At 47.3% G+C, this 12,734-nt stretch overlaps 1 protein-coding gene across 4 annotated transcripts in view; it reads right to left on the bottom strand.

The window, feature by feature from the left end:
• LOC143816926 (gametocyte-specific factor 1-like) overlaps positions 1–12,734 on the bottom strand; it is a 157,537-nt gene that overhangs the window by 94,048 nt on the left and 50,755 nt on the right. The gene's annotated exons all lie outside the window — the stretch shown is intronic.

Genomic DNA, 12,734 nt, shown 5'->3' with positions numbered 1-12,734 from the left:
ACCTGAAAGCAATTTTGAATATGTTGAGGGGTACAGTTTTTAAAATGGTATTACTTTTGGGGATTCTAATATATAGGACCCCCAAAGTCATTTCAAAACTGAAAAATTACCGCTACATTTTTAAAATAAAAACTTTTTAAAGTGATGCTGATATAAAGCATGCATGGGGAAAATGGCATTTACTGTTTTTGTGTTGTATGATTATTTGGCTTAAAGGGATAATCTAAGTTTTAAAATTGCCAATTTTTAAATTTGTCAAATTTCTGATATTTTTATGAACAGAAAACATATCAACCTAAAATTACCATTATCATAAAGTGTCATGAAAAACCAGTCTCAAAATCTGAGATATGTTGAAGCATTCCAGAGTTAGGCTACGTTCACATTTGCGTTGTGCGCCGCAGCGTCGGCGCCGCAGCGCACAACGCAAACAAAAACGCGGCAAAACGCACGCTAAAACGCTGCGTTTTGCGCCGTATGCGTCGTTTTTGCCCGCAAGTTGGACGCAAAAAAAAATGCAACTTGAAGCGTTTCTTGCGTCCAACGCTTGCGGCCATGCGGCGCAAAACGCAGCACAACGCATGTCCATGCGCCCCCATGTTAAGTATAGGGGCGCATGACGCATGCGGCGCCGCTGCGGCGCCCGACGCTGCGGCGCTGACCGCAAATGTGAACGTAGCCTTATTGCTACATAAAGTGACAATGGTCAGATTTTAACCCCTTCACCCCCGGAGCTTTTTCCATTTTTCCGTTTTCGTCTCCCCTCCTTCCCAGAGCCATAACTTTTTTATTTTTCCGTCAATTTGGCCATGTGAGGGCTTATTTTTTGCGGGACGAGTTGTACTTTTGAACGACATCATTGGTTTTACCATGTCGTGTACTAGAAAACGGGAAAAAAATTCCAAGTGCAGTGAAATTGCAAAAAAAAGTGCAATCCCACACTTGTTTTTTGCTTGCCTATTTTGCTAGGTTCACTAAATGCTAAAACTGACCTACCATTATGATTCTCCAGGTCAGTACGAGTTCATAGACACCTAACATGACTAGGTTATTTTTCACCTAAGTGGGGAAAAAAAATTCCAAACTTTGCAAAAAACAAAACAAAACAAAATTGCGCCATTTTCCGATACTCGTAGCGTCTCCATTTTTCGTGATCTGGGGTCAGGTGAGGGCTTATTTTTTGCGTGCCGAGCTGGCATTTTTAATGATAGCATTTTGGTGCAGATACGTTCTTTTGATCGCCCGTTATTGCATTTTAATGCAATGTCGTGGCGACCAAAAAAACGTAAATCTGGCGTTTCGATTTTTTTTCTCATTATGCCGTTTAGCGATCAGGTTAATGCTTTTTTTTTTTATTGATAGATCGGGCGATTCTGAACGCGGCGATACCAAATATGTGTAGGTTGGGGGTTTTTTTTAATTGATTTATTTTGATTGGGGCGAAAGGGGGGTGATTTAAACTTTTATATTTTTTTTATTTTTTTCACATTTTTTTTTACTTTTTTTTTTAACTTTTACCATGCTTCTATAGCCTCCATGGGAGGCTAGAAGCAGGCACAGCCCGATCGGCTCTGCTACATAACAGCGATCATCAGATCGCTGTTATGTAGCTAAAATGCAGGTGTGCTGTGAGCGCCGACCACAGGGTGGCGCTCACAGCCACCGCCGATCAGTAACCATAGAGGTCTCCAGGACCTCTATGGTTACAATGTACAAGCATCGCCGACCCCCGATCATGTGACAGGGGTCGGCGATGCGCTCATATCCGGCCGCACGGCCGGATGCGGTAGTTAAATGCCGCTGTCTGCGTTTGACAGCGGCATTTAACTAGTTAATAGCGGCGGGTGATCGCGATTTCACCCGCCGCTATTGCGCGCACATGTCAGCTGTAAAAAACAGCTGACATGTCGCGACTTTGATGTGCGCTTACCGCCGGAGCGCACATCAAAGCGGGGGTCCCGACATGTGACGTACTATACCGTCACATGTCGGGAAGGGGTTAAAAAGTCATAGTTACTCACCGATAACGGTGTTTCTCGGAGCCCATGACAGCACTACGGAGAGAGGGGATCCGCCCTTCGGGGACAGGAAACCTACAGATACATAAGGGCGGTACCTCTCCCTCGCATCAGTTGGTTTACAGAGCATCGGAGGACCTCCAGGTTAGTTTACAACAGAGAAAATACCATATTATAACATTTCTTAACAAAAAAAAGGAACCCCGTGCCTAAATTGTAATATATACATTATATAAATCATATGTAATTAAAGGTGCTCACCGCACTCATGATGGGAGGGAAATAAGCGAGTGCTGTCATGGGCTCCGAGAAACACCGTTATCGGTGAGTAACTATGACTTTCTCGGTCTCCCATGACAGCACTACGGAGAGAATTGCAGAGACTAAGCTTAGGGAGGGACCACCGCCTCAAGAACCCTTCGACCGAAGGTTAGGTCAGACGTAGAGGCTAGATTTAGTCTATAGTGTCTAAAAAAGGTTGACGGTGATGACCAGGTGGCCGCCTTACAGATCTGTTCTATTGAAACCTCTGACCTCTCAGCCCATGAGGTAGCAACTGCTCTTGTGGAGTGCGCTCTTATACCGTCCGGGATCGCATTTCCCGTAGATGAATATGCCAATGCTATTGCCTCTTTTATCCACCTTGCCAACGTGCCTTTAGATGCCCGGAATCCTTTTCTGGGACCCTGGAAACAAACAAACAGAGAGCCTTCCTTCCTATACTCCCTGGTGGAATCTAGGTATTGGACTAGGCATCTTTTGACATCTAAATTATGGAACTTCTGTTCTTTCCTATTTCTAGGGTTCGGGCAGAAGGACGGAAGGGATATCTCCTGTGACCTATGGAATTTAGACGCCACTTTTGGCAGATAGGCCGGGTCAGGTCTAAGAGTAACTCTATCATCCAATATTTTTGTAAAAGGAGGGTTAGAGGATAGGGCTTGAATATCGCTTATTCTGCGCGCCGATGTTAAGGCTACTAGAAGAATGGTTTTTAGTGACAGTGTTTTTATGGAAATCGTGTCTATAGGTTCGAATGGTGGACCAGATAATGCAGAAAGGACTAAATTTAGGTCCCATGAGGGCATCTTTTGGGTAACTACAGGTTTTGATCTTGTTACCGCTTTAACGAATCTTATTATCCATGGGTTGGCTGCTATATTCTGGTTATAGAGAGCACCCAGGGCTGCTATCTGCACCTTAAGAGTACTAACCGCTAATCCTTGTTCCAGTCCTTTTTGTAGGAACTCAAGTATCTTATTAATTGAAGGTCCGTCCTGGATTTTGACTTTGGATACAGACAAGAATTTTTTCCATGTTTTGCCATATATTTTGGTAGTAATAGGTTTTCTACATTTTAATAATGTTGCAACCAAGTTGTCTGAAAAGCCTCTTTTTATTAACAGTTCCCGTTCAAAAGCCAGGCTGTCAAATGCAAGTTCGTCTCCTGTGGGTGTGGAGGATCGGTCCTTGCTGTAATAGGTCTGGCAGATTCGGTAGAACCCATGGGTCTGAGACCGATAGCATCCTTAGCCAGGAAAACCATGTCCTTTTTGGCCAGAATGGGGCAATAAGGATCATCTTTGTTTTGTCCTCTCTGACCTTGCGGATGACCGCCGGAATTAGAATGGTTGGTGGAAAAGCGTAAGTTAGTTTGTGTGTCCATGGAATGAGAAAAGCATCCAGAGCCTGGGGATTCCCTTCTGGGCTTAGAGAACAAAATTTGTTTACTTTTTTGTTTTTGTGATTGGCGAACAGGTCTATTGTTGGGGTTCCCCACATTTTCGTGATCTGGTTGTAGACAGACTGATTCAGGGACCATTCGCCTTGTCTCAACTGAGTTCGACTCAGGTAATCCGCTTTCTCGTTTTTTGAACCTAGAATATGTAGTGCGGAAAGGGAAAGTAAATTCGTTTCTGCAAGGCGGAGAATTTTGGCGGAGGAATTCATCAGTGACCAAGACCTTGTTCCCCCCTGGTGATTTATGTAAGCTACTGTCACTATATTGTCCGAGAAAATTCGGACATGATGTCCTCGTATGTAGGGAAGAAACGACAGGAGAGCCTGATACACCGCCCAGAGTTCTTTTTGATTTGAGGATGCTGATAGTTCCTGAATTGACCAGTTGCCCTGAGTCACTCTGTTTCCCATGTGGGCCCCCCACCCCCTGGGACTCGCATCGGTTGTTATTACCCGAGATATTTTGGGTACCCAAGGAATCCCTTTTGAAATATTCTGGCTCTTTCCCCACCAGAGGAGGGAATGAATAACGGAGGAATTTAGAGTGACCCTGCTTTAAAAATTGTTTTTTAAAATTTCCTGCCATTCTAGTATGTGCCACTGAAGCTCCCTTGTGTGGAATTGTGCAAAGGGTATCGCCGGCAGGCATGAGGATAGAGACCCCAGTAGAGACATTGCCCTCCTTAGAGTCATGGAGGGGTTTTGCAGTGTTTGTGCTATCATGGCCAAAATTTTGTCTTTTTTGGGGCCCGGGAGCCGGCATTCTTGAACCCGGGAGTCTAACGTCAACCCTAGGAACTCCTGTACCTGAGAGGGCTCCAACTTTGATTTTTTTATATTTATGAGCCAACCTAATTCCGTCAGAGTAGTCATTACCCGGTCTCTCTGATGTCTGCAATTTTGAGCCGAGTCGCTGGCAATAAGAAAGTCGTCCAAGTAAGGGACTATGATAATGTTCTGTTCCCTTATGTGGGCCATCATCTCCGCTACTATTTTTGTAAATATCCGCGGAGCTATAGAAATCCCGAACGGGAGGGCCCTGTACTGGAAGTTTCTTATTTTCCCTTTTATGGATACCGCCATCCTGAGAAACTTTTGAGAATTCTCGTGGATGGGCACATGGTAATATGCGTCGGTTAGATCTATCACAACCATGTAGCAATTTGGAAAGAGAATTTTTATTGTAGATTTTATTGTCTCCATTTTGAATTTGTGATTCCTTACATAATTGTTTAGGTTTCTTAAGTTTATAATTGTCCAAAAGGACCCGTCGGGTTTTGGTACTAGAAACAGAGGGGAGAAAAACCCCTCCCCCATTTCTTGAGGAGGAATCTCCTGAATTACAGCTTTCTTCAGTAGGGAGATAATCTCTTTCTCTAGTGCCGCTTGCTCTACCGACGAAGACCTCATTTTTGTTATTACATAATTTCGAGGGGGGAGGGAAAGGAAATCTATTTTTAGGCCAAATTGTATGAGTCTTAGAATCCAGGTGTTGTTGGATATTTTCTTCCAAGCAGGAAGAAATGCGGTGACTCTTCCCCCCACCGCAGGGACAATGTCATTTGGTGGGTTTTTTGTCGCGGGAGGTGTTGCCAAAGAGGTAGCCTCTATCTCGCCTTCTACCTTCTTCCCATTTATTTTGGTCTCTAGGAGGTCTTCGACGAAAAAAATTTCTATTCCGAAAGGACTGTTTAAATGGGGCTGGTCCCAGATTTGGAAACCCCTTCTTTTTGTCTCCCGCTTTCTGGAGGATGTCATCCAAGGTTTCCCCGAATAAGAAGTTTCCCTCGCATGGAATAGAACACAGCTTTAATTTGGTTTGGAGATCCCCTGGCCAGCTTTTAAGCCATAGGGTCCTTCTGGCCGCATTGGAGAGAGCAGCGGCCTTGGATGTTAGACGTACTGAGTCCGCTGAGGAGTCTGCTAGAAAAGCTGCTGCTGCTCTAATTGCAGGAATTGAGTCTAACAATTTACTTCTGGGTGATCCGTCCTTGATCTGGCTTTCCAGCTGGTCAACCCACACCATCAAAGACCTGGAGGTGCAGGTCGCTGCGACTGCAGGTCTCAGGCTACCTCCAGCCGATTCCCAAGCCCCTTTGAGAAAGGTATCTGCTTTTTTGTCTAAGGGGTCTTTGAGGGTACCCATATCCTCAAATGGGAGCGCAAATTTTTTTGAAGCTTTAGCTACTGCTACGTCCAATTTGGGTGCCTTGTCCCAAGAAGTGGACGCCTCATCATCGAAGGGATACTTTCTTTTTAGCGAGGGTACTGAAGAATTTCTCCTGTCCGGTTTCTCCCATTCTTTTTTGATTAGTGTCTGGACATTGGAGTTTAATGGAAAAGCTCTCCGCTTTTTTTGTGTCAGACCTCCGAACATAATGTCTTGAGCCGTTTTATCGGGTCTGGGATCCTCAACCCCCATGGTGGCCCTGACGGCTTTAACCAAAGCGTCCACTTCCTCTAATGGGAAGCAGTGACGGCCCGAATCTTCGCCAGAGGAAGATAGGGAGGATTTGGAATCATCAGAGTCCGCATCCTCAGATGAGGATCGGACAGAGTGAGCATATACCGTCTCCTTCACCTTTTCCTTCCCTTTTTTGGAGGATAATAGGGCATTCTGAACTTCCGATCTAATTATGGTTTTAAGTTCGGAAGCGAAGTCAGGGGTTTCTTCACATAACAAACGCTGGATACAAGATTTACAAAGCTTTTTTCCCCAGGTTGCCGGCAAAGCTTTGTTACATGTGGGGCAAACTCTATTTTTCTTTTTCTCCAGGCTCTTCTTACCCTAGTAAGGGAGAAGAGGGAGCCCTATTATAGGAAATGTGTAGTTTCACGGAGATCACTCACCATTCAGATGTGGAGGCAGGTACCGGTTCTGGAGGAGGGCCGGGATCTGGAAGTGAAGCCTCTTGAGGAGGAGAGTTAGTCCTTGCAGCAGATCTGCTGCGCTGTGTGGATCGACTGCTTGATCCACTTCTGGAGCTCTTTGGGTCATTTTTCTTATGATGCTGCTGCCTTGGCTGCAGCTGCTGTGAATCGCTGTCCTCCATAGTGAAAGGGAGATAGTGCGACAATCATGTGTGCACCATCTCCCTTTTTAAATCCGGCGCCAGCTCCGGCGTTTTCCGTCACTTCCGGTCCTGCCACATCCCTGGGAGAGGAGACCTTGCCGCGCATGCGCGCGGGGATGACCCGGAAGTTGATGCCGCATTTCCGGAGCGGCGGCCATCTTACTACACCCGGCCCGTGCAGCAGCCGGCACAGGAGCTCCGGGTGACCAGCGCCCCTTCGTCCGTCGGAGTCTGGCGGCGGCCTCTCCCCCGCTCACCCTGAAAACCCCATCGGTCTCAGCGGTGGCGGCTTCGGGTGCCGGACCAGCCGCGGCAGGAGCCTCCTCGCTGCCAGAACTCGACTGTCCGGTCCCGGTCCGTGGATACGACGTCTTCCTTGCAGGTACCGCCGAAAGGAGGTTCCCCGTTCAGGGACAGGAAACCAACTGATGCGAGGGAGAGGTACCGCCCTTATGTATCTGTAGGTTTCCTGTCCCCGAAGGGCGGATCCCCTCTCTCCGTAGTGCTGTCATGGGAGACCGAGAAACAGGGATTTTTGTGTACTCACCGTAAAATCCTTTTCTCCGAGTCACTCATTGGGGGACAGACCATGGGTTGTATGCTGCTTGCCACTAGGAGGCGGACACCAAGGTAACAAAAAAGTTAGCTCCTCCTCTGCAGAATACACCCTCTTGTTGGCTCCCAGAGAGCCAGTTCGGTGCAAAAGCCGTAGGAACAAATAGTAAAAACATAGAAGAGGACAGCAAGTCAACTTAAAAGAACAGGCAAAAAAACCATATAAGCCATAGGCTAACAGGGTGGGTGCCCAATGAGTGACTCGAAGATAAGGATTTTATGGTGAGTACACAAAAATCCCTGTTTGTCTTTTGCCTCATTGGGGGACAGACCATGGGACTTCCCAAAGCAGTCCCTGGGTGGGAAAACACACAAGGGATTAGGCTTCATGCAACAACTGCCTAAATGTGCGCCACCGCTGCCTGCAGAATTCTTCTGCCCAGACTCTCATCCGCTGAAGCCTGAGAGTGAATATTAGTGATTTGCAAAAGGTATGTTAACCCCCTCGCGACCTGTTACACAATGTATGCGTCATGAAAGTCGGTGCCAATCCGACCTGTGACGCATATGCTGTGTCACAGAATGATCACGTCCCTGCAGATCGGGTGAAAGGGTTAACTCCAATTTCACCCGATCTGCAGGGACAGGGGAAGTTGTACTTTAGCCCAGGGGGGGTGGCTTTGCCCCCACGTGGCTACGATCGCTCTGATTGGCTGTTGCACTTTCAACAGCCAATCAGAGCAATTTGCAATATTTCACCTATGAAAATAGTGAAATATTGCAATCCAGCCATGGCCGATGCTGTAATATCAGCCATGGCTGGAAATCCAGATCTGCCCCCCCACCGCCACCGATCTCCTCCCCAGTCCTCCGTTCGGTCCCGTACTCCCCTCCATCCTCCTGTCCGCTCCCCCGTCCTCCTGTCCGCTTCCCCCGTGCTCCGATCCACCCCCCCCCCCACCCCCTCATACTTACCGATCCTCCCGGAGTCCGTCCGTCTTCTCCATGGGCGCCGCCATCTTCCAAAATGGCGGGCGCATGCGCAGTGCGCCCGCCAAATCTGCCGGCCGGCAGATTCGTTCCATGTACATTTTGATCACTGTGATAAAACCTATCACAGTGATCAAAATAAAAAAAATAGTAAATGAACCCCCCCCTTTATCACCCCCATAGGTAGGGACAATAATAAAATAAAGAAAATATTTGGGTTAGAACTAGGGTTAGAACTAGGGTTAGAACTAGGGTTAGAACTAGGGTTAGAACTAGGGTTAGAACTAGGGTTAGAACTAGGGTTAGGGTTAGAATTAGGGTTAGCGTTAGCCTAATTCTATGTGCACACGGTGCGGATTTGGCTGCGGATCCGCAGCGGATTGGCCGCTGCGGATTCGTAGCAGTGTTCCATCAGGTTTACAGTACCATGTAAACCTATGGAAAACCAAATCCGCTGTACCCATGGTGCGGAAAATACCGTGCAGAAATGCTGCGTTGTATTTTCCGCAGCATGTCAATTCTTTGTGCGGATTTCGCAGCGTTTTACACCTGTTCCTCAATAGGAATCCGCAGGTGAAATCCGCATAAAAAACACTGGAAATCCGAGGTAAATCCCCAGGTAAAACGCAGTGCCTTTTACCTGCGGATTTTTCAAAAATGGTGCAGAAAAATCTCACACGAATCCGCAACGTGGGCACATAGCCTTAGGGTTGGAATTAAGGCTAGGGTTGGAAATAGGGTTAAGAATAGGCTTGTGGTTAGGGTTATGGTTAGGGGTGTGTTGGGGTTAAAGTTGTGGTTAGGGTTGTGGTTAGGGGTGTGTTGGGGGTTAGGGTTGTGATTAGTGTTATGGCTAGAGTTGGGATTAGGGGTGTGTTGGGGTTAGTGTTGGAGTTAGAATTGAGGGGTTTCCACTGTTTAGGCACATCAGGGGTCTCCAAACGCAACATGGCGCCACCATTGATTCCAGCCAATCTTGCGTTCAAAAAGTCAAATGGTGCTCCCTCCCTTCCGAGCCCCGACGTGTGCCCAAACCGTGGTTTACCCCCACAAATTGCTTGCTAAAACAATTTTTGAGGAATGAAAAATTATTTTTTATTTTCACGGCTCTGCGTTGTATACTTCTATGAAGCACTAGAGGGTTCTAAGTGCTCACTACACATCTAGATAAATTCCTTGGGGGGTTAATGCAAATGGTAATCAAAACATTAGAAATCAGCCACTTTTCAAGATGATACCAAATAAAGAAATACCTAATACCTGGTGTGCAAGGACGGTGAGGGGCCCCGGGCCCACCCCAACGCGCGTTTCGGAGCTCACAAGGGCTCCTTCCTCACCCCCTGAGGAAGGAGCCCTTGTGCACTCCGAAACGCGCGTCGGGGTGGGCTCCGGGCCCCTCACCGTCCTTGCACGCCAGGTATTATGTATTTCTTTATTTGGTATCATCTTGAATAGTGGCTGATTTCTAATATTTTGATTGGCATTTGCATTAACTATATTTCTTACTTATCAGCCTGACTTAGTCATCTATATAGCATTGTGTGGTGTGTTTGTGCGGTGGGTGGCACCTTGTAGCCCTATGTGTATTACTGGTACTGCCATATGGTGTTTCATTGCCCCCATATATACACTTTTCCACTGTACAAGTTTTTAATCCATATTTAATGAAGGTAGTCTTCTATAGGACTTATTGACTGTGGTGCTTTTGTGGAGTTTCGAATTTCTGTTTTTGCAGTTGTCCCCATTATGTCCTAACATGCACACATGTGATATTGATTGGTGTACTTATTTTTATGTACTGTAATTCTGTCTTCCATGTGTGTAACATGTATGCCACAACTCTATTATTTACTGACAAATGATAAGTAGGTGGCCGCCTACCCTGCCGGTGTCAACCGGATAGCGCCGATAGTCCCAGAGATTTTCTTCACGCTAACTTAGGTCCTTTAGGCCTCGACTGTTTGGGTCAAGATTTCCAGTGCTGGTTAGGTCTGTACGAGACCCGAATTCCACCCATCTCTTCATGGAGAACGTCCTGAACCGAACGAAGTAGTGGCCCAGCTTGGAGAGGAACGAAAGGAAAGCCCAAGTCTCTGCTGGGGGAAGGAATTTACTCTTCCCTCCTGTAGCATCGGACATAAGCTGATCAAGCTTTTCTCCAAGTAAGCGACCGCTTTGATAAGGAAGGGAGGTTTGAGACTTTTGATGCAGTCTGCCTTCCATTCTCAGCAATAAGGACCTTATTAGGCCACGTTCACACAGTAAGTATTTGGTCTGTATTTTACATCAGTATTTGTAAGCCAAAACCAGGAGTGGAACAAATACTGAATGTGTGAACATGGCCATATAGTGATGGCATTGGCTGCTGACTGAGCAGCACAACCAGCAGCCATCCAAGGATGCATGTACCAGGTAATCGCCTGCCCGGGAAATTTGGTTGGCAAGGTGCGCTGCCTCAGGAGGAAGGTTGCTGTTCTGAAGTGAATTAGCCAAGGTCTCTGACCAGAAAACTATAGCCATAGAGAGCCGAACCTGAGGCCTCGAAAACAGAGCGGGCCAAGCTTTCTATTTAACGGACAGAGATTTAGGCCGATCTTTTTTCAGATCAGCTGAAAAAGGATACCTGGCTTCAAGAGGCCTTTGTCCTGTGAAGCATTTATCTGGGCACTCTGTGCCTATTAACTATGGCTCTAAATTTAGGGTGAATAGCAAATGCCTTATGAGAGCGTTTAGTTTTCTTAATTAATAATCTAAGTAATGAATTATAGTGGGCTTAGAGATGGAAGCCCCTGCAGAGTTGGACATACAAGTATGTAGAGCCTGTTGTGCTATCTGCCAGAGGAGTCTCTGGAGATACTGTGGAGGAGAGGCTAGCTGAAAACCCAGGGCCATAGAAAAAAGCGAGAACAAGAGCCTACCCTGTCCAGCGATCGCAGCGACAGGTTACCATGTCGCCCGAGCTGAAAAATCCATCCAGGCAGAGCGATGCACGCGATGCTGCAGCTTCCAAGATGGAGGAACGCAGGAGACCTCGTGTGAAGGAGGGAAAGGTGGCCTAGTCATAAAGCCAATGAGATAGGACGAGCGGCAAGGGGGGCGCATGTCCTTGTAAAGAACGACATCTGATTGGCCCGAGGAGACGCCAAGAAAGCGCGCACAAGGAGGGGGCGTGGCTAACTTGGGCGAGCAAAAGTAAAAATGCCAGGGAGTGCGCCCTGACAGAATAAGGTCAGGCGCGTTAAGAAAGGCCTGCACTGGGATGAGAGAATAGCGGTAAAAAGAGGTGCGAAATTTGAAAGTTAAGAGGGCTTCTGCAGTTCCCCTGTACCTGGTAGAAGTCCGGTCCCATAATCGATGAGGATCGCCCAGGGGCCCAAGGGTGGGAGGATCGCTGGATACCAAGATCCTTCTTCCCGTACAGTCTCCAGACCGTGTAGAAGACAGCATCAACCCCCTAGGGAGGTCGCCACTGGCAACCACCATCTTCCTCTCAGCCCTCTCCGAGGAGAGGGGTGAGGAGGGAAATGGAAAGGACTAGCCACCGAATCAGCCCTGGAGCACCCTGAAGGTAGCAGGGGATATTGTCCTGCCAGCGAGCCTGAGTTGCTCGCTCAGCCGCCTATGATGGGAAGGCAGAGTGAAACTAACACCGTTTCCCAGAACTGAATCTGAAAAACAAAAGAAGAGTTAATAAAACACAAACCTGTAAGGAAAAAAGGGATTAGATGCGGATCTGGGATAGATCCAAGTCCGCCTCCTACAGACACTAAGCACAAACTGAGGTACTTTGTGCCTGTCGGTGGGTGTATACTGCCGGGAGGAGCTATTCTTTCTCCTTTTTTGCATAGTGTTAGCCTCCTAGCAGCAGCAACATACACCCACGGTTAGGTGTCCCCCAAGAAGCAATAAAGAAAACCTCAATCCACCATCCCATAATATGGATGTGGCGAGGTACCGTCCGCCTCCTTGTGCCATCCGCTTTAACAGTGGGGGCAGCTCGGACGCCACGTATGGGCCACTGTACATCAAGGAGTTAATCCCCTAGGATGGGACAGGGCTGAATGTCTAGCAATAGGCCTGTCTGTGGAAGAGGGTACATGGAGGCGACACTCCATGTGGTCGTCCGTTGAAGGTGTGGCAAGATCGGTGCCCTTGAAGGGACCCGTCAACCCTAAGAATCAGCTCAGGCGTGGCATCCTACGTCGCAGGAGAGGATACAGAGAGGCAACACTCTCAGTGCTCGCATGTTGATTGTTCGGGGAGAACGGAGACTTGAAAGGATCCGTCACCCCTTCGTCCATTGTAAAATAAAATTAAAAAATGTAAAAATAAAAAATAATGAAGAGTTTTTGGTCTG

This window comes from Ranitomeya variabilis, chromosome 3 (genome assembly GCF_051348905.1).
Source record: "Ranitomeya variabilis isolate aRanVar5 chromosome 3, aRanVar5.hap1, whole genome shotgun sequence".
NCBI classification, from domain to species: domain Eukaryota; kingdom Metazoa; phylum Chordata; class Amphibia; order Anura; family Dendrobatidae; genus Ranitomeya; species Ranitomeya variabilis.
Note: the sequence above shows the minus strand (reverse complement) of the source record. Positions and strands in the feature narration are given on the sequence as shown.